This window comes from Lemur catta, chromosome 6, assembly GCF_020740605.2.
Source record: "Lemur catta isolate mLemCat1 chromosome 6, mLemCat1.pri, whole genome shotgun sequence".
Taxonomy (NCBI): domain Eukaryota; kingdom Metazoa; phylum Chordata; class Mammalia; order Primates; family Lemuridae; genus Lemur; species Lemur catta.
Window position 1 is genome coordinate 68786796 of NC_059133.1, and position 11786 is coordinate 68798581.

Sequence of the window (11786 nt, forward strand, 5' to 3'; positions counted from 1 at the left end):
GCCACAAGAAATTAATGTATGTCATGAAGGGTCATCAAAGAGCAAATAAAGTTCCAATTGTGTTGTATCAGAAAGATATAGTCAGAAGCACACTAATTATTATATTTGGTTTATGGGAAACTTCAGCACAAGGGAGACAGGGAATCACCGTAGCCATCTTAAAAAAATAAAAACTACTCAAGACAGACATAGCTTTTGGTTGAACAAAGAAAAAATGAAAATCATATTGATTATGGCACTTATAAACTCAGTGAAAAATGTCTGAAGAATATTTTATGAACTAACATTATTTTTCTACCCACCCTTTCTCCCAAGAGAACTGTTTTATGACTCCAGGTAATGCTCTCAAACAAGAGCGCTAACACAAGCCTAGAGGCAAAAGGTAACATCTTAGGTGCCTAAAGATAGTCCAACTGGTGAAAGAAATTGGAAATAGGTGTTTTCATTTGCTTTGTATTAAAAGAAAGGAAAATATGTCAGAGAAAATCTGCCATTTATGAAAAGCGCAGAGCATAGTTAAAATGAATCTTCCTAGTTATAGGGGAGAACAGTATCACCATCCTTTGTTTCCATGTGAAGTAACTTCAGCTAAACCAGAGGTTTTCAATCCTAGGTGCACATTAGTTCCCTGGGTGGCCTCAAACTATGGGAAGGGCTGAGAATCACTGCGTTTCTCCCCAACACTCATTCATTCCTCCCCAGGGAAATAGGGTGACTGATCAGACACATGAATTGGGGAGAATAGACCCCGCTCAGCCCTTCCTCCACTCTTTCTAGACCTGTGTCTTGCAGGGAGTGGGTCTGCTCTCTGCTCACGGACCTGCCACTGCTTGGAAGCCTGTGTTATTCAGCAGTGACCACGTCTGGAATAAGTTTGGGGAAAGTGTGAGCATGGCCACGTGGCCATATCTTCTAGTCGGCTTTATTAAGGTGATCTTTTGATCTTCACTTATCTTACTCCTGTATTTCTTACAATTGATTCTAAATTCAAGAGGAAAAAAGATACTATTTAATAGCCCACACACGGAAAGTGTTTTCAGCTGGTCTGAACTCTTACCAGAGACCCAGAGGCCCTGGGAATATGACCTTAGATTTACCTTCTTGCCACTCTGCAACCCAGAATGTATTGAAGTAAGATAAATGTGGAATGTTAGCAGGTCAGACTGTACCTGGTTTACAGCAGCATTCATTGTGAAACCCCTGACGGATGAGTTGCAGCTGCACTGCGAGGCACGTGACTTGGCACTTACTCCTAGAGACTGTGCAACAAGCATAGGATACACACAGGCAGGAGACGGAAAGGGTGGCTGCCCTGACATGACTTCTGCACCGGGTTCAACCTCGTCTCTTGCGACTGAGCATGCCGTGTCTGCGTGGTGGAGGAGTGTGGAAGCTGCACCTAACATGTTGCCAGACATCGGAAGGCTTCTGCTGTTTAGCCACGTGCATTGCTTACCATGTATCTTTTAAAGCTAAGTAAACTGGTGTGGGGAACACATTGTGATGTGGTTTTTTTGTTTTTTTTTTTTTTGACTCTAGGACCAACTGATAGTAAATAGCACACGTAACAAGTAGTATACTAAATTCCAATACCTGGGACCTGCTCTTCAATAATTGGGTTATTAAAGTTCTTTGTTAAATCACTTGTTGCAGTAAATTCTGTAGGTTAGCTCACCTATCACGCATTCCAACCCTTAGTTGCTTTGGAAACGATCCCCTTTTCTTTTCCTTTTCCTTCCACATCAGGGAATCACCCTTCTTTCTAACTTGTCCCTCCAAGAGTGCCAGAATACCAGAGGTGAGCAGGGAGAGGTAACCAGATACTACAAGGTTGGCTGCAGGGTCTCCCGCAAAAGAGGTATCAGAAGAGTGGAGGGAGCCGGATATGGTGACTCACGCCTGTAATCCCAGCACTCTGGGAGGCTGAGGCGGGAGAATCACTTGAGGTCGGGAGTTTGAGACCAGCCTGAGCAAGAGTGAGACCCCATCTCTACTAAAACTAGAAAAATTAGCAGGCCGTGGTGCTGTGTACCTGTAGTCCCAGCTACTCTGGAGGCTGAGGCAAAAGGATCACTTGAGCCCAGGAGTTTGAGGTTGTTGTGAGCTAGGCTGATGCCATGACACTCTAGCCCAGGCAACAGAGTGAGACTCTGTGTCAAAAAAAAAAAAAAAAAAAAGAGTGGAGGGCAAGAAGCTCTTCCTTAAAATCATGTTGTGCCAAGTTGGAGGGGAACAAATCCTTGGTATGAGCTGCCACTAGGATAATTCTTAAATTGCAAGGCTTGGAGGGTCAGTGCCTCTGATTGTTGGGATGGAAGTGGACAATTCATCGGTACTATCTGGAGAGGACATCTGCAGAACAGGCTTCAATAAGATGGAAATAGATTTAGGTTGAGTCACAGCTACAGTGGTGAAGCAGGGTTTAGTCGTGCATGATGACATGCATGGGAATCAGTGGGATCCATGGCTGGGGATAAATGTGGTAAGAGGTCGAAATCTTGGGGAACGCTGGGATCAAATAACATGGTGGTGTTCAGAGAGAAAGTGGCCTCTGGTCGGAAAACAGGATCTGCTCCCTGTGTGTGACATGGTGGGAGAGGGGGAAAAGCAAGCAGCTGGGGAAGGGAATGGTTCACTGGGAACTTGGAATGCAAGGGAGGAACAGGCTCTGGTGGCAGAGAGTCACCCAGTGTGAGGATGAAAGGAAGTCAGGTAAGGGGGTCATCAGGTCAGATGAGAGAGTGGAGGGTGGAGATGGAGAAGGCTCAGGCAGAGGGGCTGGTGTTAGGTCTCCTGGAGGACTCGCTGAGAGCGTGGAGCACAGAGTGAGCAATGACTGTCACGGAAACCATAGAATTGAAAAGGGACACAGAGGGAGCAGCATCTTCCAGGGACTCCCGGGCAGCTGTGGCTTGGCTTCAGCAGTGTTCTATGGCACACCTCGCAGAGGGGATCCGGACACGACAGCTGACAGATGTGGATGGTATCATGATGCTGGCCCAGGGGACTGCAAGAGACAGAAGCTACAAAGCTGCAGCCAGGACCAGAACAAGAAAGGCGAGCCTGCTAGCCTAGCTGGGGTGGGGCCGCCTGAAGCCTGCGGCCCCCCTCACCTTGCCCACACCTATGACTTCACAATATACTCTCTAGCCTCTCCCCAGGGCCCTCACTCACAACCCCCTTTCCATGGCTACCCCCTCCCATGACTACGGCAGGGTGCACTGAATCCCTGAAATCCATAAAACATGCTTTAAAAAGGGGACCAGGAAAGAAGGGGAAAGATTCATCACCTTTTCATAGCAGAAAGCATCTTCCTTCCCTCCTCTGCCTCTCTCTGGCAAATTCTCCAACCCAGGTTATACGTAAGGAAGGTAGAAGCACAGGGATCACACAGGAGTCCCTTTATGGGAGACCTATGGGATATTAAACTCTGATAGCCCCCAAAATCAGCAGAGAGCTCAAGCTCAACAATAATATTAACAAGGTTCACATGTATATATAGTTTCATTTATAAACTACTTTCACATAAATGATCCTAAATGGTGCTCAAAACCACCGTGTGAAGCACAGACATCAGTGCTTACCTCAAAGGAATCTGCGCACCCTGGAAGTCAGCGTATGTACACAAAGACAAGGCACAGAAGTTCTGACTCCAGACAAACCAGTAGTCCTTCCTTGACATCTCACATGGCCACTCATTGCCCAGGTCCATCGCTCCTCATGCCCAAGATGGGCAGAGCAGGGACTCTGAACAATGTCTCAGGTCTGACTGCGTTCCCGTGAGCACCTCCTTTGAGGGCTCTGTTTTCCCAGAGAGACGGTATCCAGCAACTGACGTCCTCAGAGATCATGGACCTGAAACCTCGTGGGAGGAGCAGGAAGGCTCCCCCGTGGAGAGCTCAGGTCCCGTAGGCAGGCTGTGCCTCTCAGTGTCCCACCTTTCCTTCTCCCCTGGCTCTGCCCTGACGCTGAGAACAAAGAGAAAAGAATGAGAGGCTGAAATTTAGTTTCTCTCACTCCTCTAAGAAGCTCAGACATTCATTATCCAAGAATAATGTGACTCTCCATTTTAATTAATAGAAATGCGTTCCTTTTATCAAATTTTTAAAAGTGATAAACTATTTTCAATTTTTCCTTCTCTGAAGAACTCAAAGGAGGATTTTGTCTGTGAAATCCCCATTTGATGTTCTCAGAAGTCCTCTGCTCAAGGAGGTCACAGAATCAGAAGCCAACAGTCACATCTGTTCCCTCAGAGGACCCTGTATCCTGGGGACAGAGCTTGGAGGCTCTTGACATTGCTCTCCTGATCAGCCCAACATGAAGGAAGGTTTGGTCGAGTGACACCTGGCATGGAAAAGTGATGATCAAGCGTCAGGAGAGACCGTTCTTCTGAGAGCCCACCCTTTCTAAATATGCCAATCCAGGATCATAAAATCACTGTGTTTGGGGTTTTATCCTGGAACTCTCCACCACACCCAGAAAGGTAGCCTGTGAACCTGAGGTGGAAACCTTAGTCCTTCTGAGCCCCTACCCCTGCTGTAACCGACTCCATAAGCAAGAAAATGTTTTCTCAGTGTCTATTGTTCCCTCATATTTCAAATGAGTTTTCAGTGTTCCCATTATGCCTGGGGCTGGCAGCTCGAAGTGACCTTGGCAGTGAGTTTTATCTCAACCCTGATAGCTTAGGGGCTACAGTCTCAAAACAGGCAGAAAATAGAGAGCTCTTGGTAAGATTTGCTGACCAGAACTTTGTAACTTTCTGTTGCACTGAGACATTCTCTTTTGAGTTTATTTCCCAGAAACAGTGGAACCTCCTTGCAGCCATGAGATAACTACAAAGCCTCACACCACCTGTTTGTCCGGAAAAGACAAGATAAACAATACTCCACCACAGACTGTGCCCAAAGACCCACAGAGCCTGAGCATAAGGCTGAAAGAATGACCATTATTAACCCCTAGCTCATTATAATACTAAAATCTGTACCTGGGAGGGACTTATCTGGCATTTTTTGATCATGGGACATATGTACTAGCATGATTTCTCACTGAGCTTGCGTCCCCTACACCCTACCCCAAACACATAATGATGCTCACTCTCCTCATGCATTAATCATTTCACCTCCAGAAAAACCCCTGACCCTGTTGGTCTGGGAGGTGGATTGGAGGCCGTACATATCTCCCTCTTCCCAGTGGACATGGCCACTGAAATAAATTCTTTCTTCCTTGACAATCCTCGTTGTCTTAGTAATTGGCTTTCTGTGTAGCAAGTAACATTGAGCCCCCCTTGTGGGTATGTTAACAATTTAGGGGCTCATCCAGGATCCGTTGCTCGTGGCTTGGTGGCTGTGGAACAGGGAAAGACTTTAAAGCCTCTCTAGCAGCTGCCCGGTTGAGTTTCTGCCAGAGGGTGGTTTTGGTTTCTCCCACCGACTTCACTGTCACCAGCCCCAAACACATCCCTGATAGCCAGGGAAAAATGGACCTTTGACCTTTGGATTTTGGCATTTGCGTCTGGACAGGTGAGTGCTGTTTAAAGGTACCATGCGGCGGAGATTCTCCATTTGGGGAGATTCTCTGGAATTCCCATTTGGGTTGGGAGCCTCAGCCATTTGGAAGAGTAGGACATAAAACTTCTCTCTCCATTTGGGGAATTTCACTGGAGTTCCCATTTGGGCTAGAGGGCTCAACCATTTGGGAGTTTTAGGGGAAATCCCATTTGGGTTGGAAGCCTCAACCATTCATTTGGAAGAGCAGGACTGTTTGTATTTGGCACTCCTTTCTTTTCCTTTCTTTTCTTTTCTTTTCTTTTTTTTTAACTTTTAGTAGAGGCAGGGTCTCACTCTTGCTCAGGCTGGTCTTGAACTCCTAAGCTCAAGGGATCCTCCCACCTCAGCTTCCCGAAGTGCTAGAATTATAGGCATGAGCCACCATGCCCAGCCTTATTTGACATTTCTTAGGCTTATTTGTTGGAACTGCAGTCCATTTGCTGTAAGTGTGTGTTTGTGTGTGTGACTATAGGAAATAAGAATTCAATTCCTAAATGTAGCCCTTTGTGTTATATTCTTCAAAACTGGTCTGAATACAGTTAGGAGCCTATAAAAAAGATAAAAATGGTATATTTGTGTAATACTGCCTGGCCCCAGTACTCTCTCGGGTCTGGGGAAACATGGCCCCTAAACGGCTCATTGCGCTATAATACGATTCTCCAATTAGATGTGTTTTGTCACTGTGTTGGGAAATGGGATGAAATTCCTTATGTACAGTCTTTTGTGCTTCTGTATCAAACGGAGCCAGATCAAATTAAATATATGATTCTAATGGCAGAGGACAGAAGCCTTCAAGAAGGTCAAGGAACAGCAAGCCAGATAGAAGAACCCCATCCTGCCATCAGGAGGAAACACCCATGCTGAAGAACACTTTGGGCAGCCAGAACAGCGGCTCCAGCTGCGGCTGCCCCAGCTCCGACACGGACTGTGGCTGAGGTACCGGCAGCAGCTTTGGCTGCAGTGGTGGCTCTGGTTGCAGCTCTGATTTCTTTCAGAGATCCCTCTCCTAACTCTCCTGCCCCCCCCTTATGACTCTGGACCCCTTTCTTCACCCACTCTGGCTCCTCCAGCCATCTATCCTTCACTTTCTTCCTTCTCTGAGAATAGTCATGGAGAGCAGGGGGACATGGTCTTTCCTTCACGCACCACGCAGGGTACACAATTTGGTCAGGGTCCTCCCTCCCTCCCAGCAAGGCAATTTCCTTTGAGACAGGTCCCTATAGGAGGAATAAATGAGAAAGGACAACTGGCTGGGTTAATGTGGATTTATAACCCATTTACCACTTCTGATTTGTACAATTGGAAACAGAATAACCCTGCCCACAGTGACGATACAAAGTGTATAACAGATCTATTCGAATCTATTTTCACCATGCATCACCCAACATGGGCAGATGTCCACAGCCTGCTTAAATTAACATGCTGCTAACCTCTGAGGAGTGGCACATTGTCCTGGAAAAGGCTGAAGAAGAAGCTGACCCAGTGCATGTGGAAGACTCAAATAATCAGATGAGAACTGGAGCTAATTTAGCCATCCCAGCACAAGACTCCAACTGGGACCCAAACAATGGAGTTGAAGGTAAGATTCAACATTTTTGAGATTGTATCCTGGTTGGGCTTAGGAAAGGGGTTCCCAAAACGAAAAGCCTGAACAAGGTTCAGAATATAAGACAGGAAACACATGAAAATCTATCAGCCTTCCTCGAAAGGATTATGGAAGCATATTGGAAATATACTGATATAGATCCAGAAAGTCCTGATAATTCAAGGTTAATTAACATGACCTTTGTTGGCCACAGCATGCCTGACATCCAGCAGAAGTTAGAGAAGTTAGAGGAGGTTCTCACTTTGCCCATATCTCATTTAATTGAAGTGGCTTATATGGTCTTTATAAACTATGAACAGACCAACAAAAAGCAAAAGGAAAAAAGAAAGGTATATGAAATGAAACAACAAGCAAAACTTTTGGCAACAGTTCTGACAGAAAACTCTAGGTGGTCCCCTCACCAGGGAGCACTGCCCCACAGAGGAAAAAGATTAAGAGGAAAGATTCCCTTAAAACAGGACCAATGTGCCTACCACAAGGAGATGGGTCACTGGAGGAAGGATTGTCCTGTAACAAAAGAGTGATGGGGAACCTACTGTACAATTGGTGGGCTGAATGCAGAAGATATGGAATGATGGGTCCCTAGGACTCTCCAGAATCCATGAGAATTATAGCCAGTGATGAATATCTCCCACCAGGAGCCCAGAGTAACCCTAAAAATGGTAGAAAAACTGAATGATTTCCTGATTGATACCAGTGCAACCTACTCAGTTTTAAAACTTAAATTGGCTAAGCTTACTGAAGACTCAATGCTGGTGACTGGGGTATCCAGAGAACCCTCCCTAAAGATTTTCTCCAGCCACTGGATTGTGCTATTGGGGATTCTTTCTTCACGCACAGCTTTCTGTATATGCCTGAGTGCCCTCTCCCATTGCTGGGTAGAGACCTCTCTAAATTGCAGGCTCAAGTGACCTTTCAGAATAAACAAGTGCATATTGTAGTTCCCCCAGAACATGCCTGTGCCTTGCAAGCAGCTCTGCTTGCCCCTTTGGCTGTCCCTCAAGTGCTGCCCGCTGAAGTCCTCAATCAAGTCAACCCTGAGGTATAGGCTACTGGACAAGCGGAAAGGACACACATGGATCCTGTTCACATCAAGGTAAAACCAGAATTTCTCCCCCTCGACTCAAGCAGTATCCATTAAAGCTTCAAGCTAGAGAGGGCCTTCAACCCCTAGCTGTGGCCTTTTTAAAAATATGGATTTCTCTGGCCTTGTTGATCTCCTTATAACACTCCCATTTTGCCAGTTCAAAAACTTGGAATTCAGTAATATTGGTTTGTTCAGGTTCTGAGAGCAATAAACCAAATAGTGAAAGATATTCATCCTGCAGCACCTAATCCTTATACTCTTCTCACCACTCTATCTGGCAGTTTTGCTTGGTTATCAGTGATAGACTTAAAAGATGTCTCCTTTTACATTCCCCTTGCTCCTGAGTCACAAGAACTCTTTGCTTTCGAATGGGAGGATTTAAGGACTAAAAGCAAATGTCAATACCGTTGGACTGTCCTCCCCCAGGGATTTAAAAATTCTCCAACCATCTTTGGAGAAATTCTAGCTAGAGATTTAAGAAAGATAATTTTAGAAAAGGGAGTAATTTTACAGTATGTAGATGACATTTTAATTGCAAGTGAGACTGAAGCTGAATCAAGACAACATGCTGTAATTGTATTGAATTTCTTAGCTGACAAAGGATATAAAGCATCCCAGAAAAAGGCCCAAATCTCACTGCCCATTGTCAAATACTCAGGATTTGAATTGTCTCAGGGGACTTGAAACCACCTCCCAGACCGGAAGGATGCTGTAAACCAGGTAGCAGTCTCCACCACTCACAAGCAGCTGTGAGGGTTCCTGTGTACGGCCAAGTTTTGTAGGATTTGGATTCCTAGCTTTGGCCTAACAGCCAAACTTCTCTATGCAGCCTTAAAAGGAGAGGAAAAAGAGCCCCTTGCTTGGACAAGAGAATGTCAAAAGGCTTTCTTGACTATTACATCCAGAAAAACTTGTGACTGCCCCTACACTGAGCCTGCTGGATTTGTGGAAGCCTTTTGATTTGTTCATCCAAGAAAGACAAGGAATTAGACTGGGGGTGTGAACCCAAACTTTGGAGGCTTATGAGTGTCCCATGGCCTATTTCTCTAAACAATTAGATGTAGTAGGAAAGGATGGCCCACTTGTCTGAGAGCAACTGCCATTACTTATGATATTTTACAAAAAGCTGGAAAGTTTATGCTTAGACAGCTGGTAACTGTTCATACTACACATTATGTGTTACTCCTGCTAGAACAAAGGGGGCTATTGGTTGATGGCTGGCTGGTTAGGCAAATATAAGCTACTCTTTCAGATAATCCTAATGTAACTTTAAAGGCAGTGTCGACCTTGAATACCACCATGTTGCTGTCTATGGACTCTTTCTCTCCAGTTCATTATTGCATTCAAATCATTAACCAAGTGTATTCTAGCTACGTGGATTTGACTGATCAGCCCTTGTCAGATGCGGATGAGGAATTCTTCACAGATGGGAGCAGCTTCATGGAACATGGACAACACAAAGCTGGGTATGCTGTGGTTGCCAGCCAATAGGTAATTGAGGCACAAGCCCTATCCGCTGGGACATCCACCCCAAAGGTGGAATTGATTGCATTGACCAGAGTCCTATATCATGGGAAAAATAAGCATACCAATATATACACAGATTCTAAATATGCCTTTATGGTGGTGTATGGTCATGGAGCTATTTGGAAGGAAAGAGAATATCTTACTTCTGAAAATAAAGGAATTAAATATGGGCCTCAGATTCTTAAATTATTAAAAGCAGCTTTACTGCCTAAGGAGGTAGCCATCATGCATTGCAGCAGACATCAGAAAACTCATATTACAAAAGGAAATACTACGGCAGATTTAATGGCAAAAAGGGCAGCCTGACAAATGAATTGTCAATTAACTCTAATTCTCTCTCTTCAATTTGATAAATATATGCTCAATATTCTGAAAAGGATCTAGAAAGAGCTAAAGAATGGGGACTCTCGAAGTATAATGATCAAAATTGGCTCACAAACATGGAAGGGAAGATCCTCCTTCCTGAAACTCTTGTCAGACCAGTGCCTGAACAGATTCATCAGAGTACCATTTTGGATGAGATGCCACCTTACAATAGATACAGCCTCACATGGCTGGGCCCAGCTTACAGAGAACAATTCAAACACAGTACAAAGCTGCCTTATGTGCTTGAAAAATAGCCCAAAGCCTCCTGGAGCTTCGTAGCCACCCCTAAATGAAGTATAATGATAAAGGAAGGAACACAATGGAGAGGAAGTTTCCCAGGAGAGAACTGGCAGGTAGAATTTACCATGGTGCCACCAGTCCCTGGACATTTTCAATATTTGCTGGTCTTTATTGACACTTTTTCAGGATGGGTTGAAGCTTACCCCACCAGGACTGAATAGGCATCAGAAGTCACGAAGGCCCTTTTAAAGGCACTTATTCATAGGTTTTGACTTCCATCAACTCTCCAAAGTGATAACAGAGCAGGCTTTGTTGCCAAAATGACCCAAGAAATATCAAGAACTTTAGAAATTGATTGGAAACCGAATTCAACTTGGGGACCCCAGTCTTTGGGGAAAATTGAATGGATGAATAGAACCTTAAAAAAGACTCACTGCAAAATCTGTCATGAGACCAATTTATCTTGGGATAAAGTGTTATCCCTTGCCCTGTTGAGAATTTGGGTGGCCCCAGAAGTAAGCTGGCACTTAGCCCCTTAGAAATTTTATATGGGAGACCATTCCTAAAAGCTTCCATCCAGGGCTCACCCAGTGATTGTCTGCCCCCAAGATGGAGGCTCACTCATATGTAAAACAGCTTGGTAATATGCTAACTAGTATTTCTGAGTTTGCTTCCAACAGACTCCAGTTTCCAACAGATGTGCCCCTTCATTCCATAAAGCCAGGAGACAAGGTGTTACTGAAAACCTGGAGAAACCAGCATCCCAAAGATCAACTACAGCCACAGTGGATCAGCCCATTTGAAGTGCTCCTGACAACTCACTCAGCAGTTAAGTCACAGGAATTACACCTTGGATTTCATCACACTCCAATAAAAGAGGCACCCCTACCAGAGACCCCATACCTCCAGGATTCATCACCTTCTGAGAGACTGGAGGAACAGTGGGCTTGTGAGCTCTTAGAGGACCTAAAGTTACTCTTCCGCAAAAGAGATAAGTAACATGAAATTATGTACCCTATGTCAGCTCCCAGAGGGAAAGGATCAACTTCCTTATACAGACCCTTGGTTTAAAAAATTTTACCCTAATATTACCTAAAAATGGTTCTATAAATCTTCAGACAGGAGCAGGTACTGTTTGTGCACCCCTTGGATATATTTTTGTCTGTGGAGGCAGGAAAGGAACTCCTTGGGCTTATAATTGCTTAAACAGCTGGTCACTGGGGGCACTTGTTCATTAGGACTCCTCACAACTCCCTCTTTAGTCCATAACAGATCTACAGTTGCTCATTGGACAGGTTCCCTAATATTGTTTTCATAGAAAACTAGGAGAATTTTAGATGGAGATTCCATCTGGGGAGCCCCAAAGCAGCACCTCCCAGGGAGACTTCCAGATGGAGATGACTACTTCTTTGGG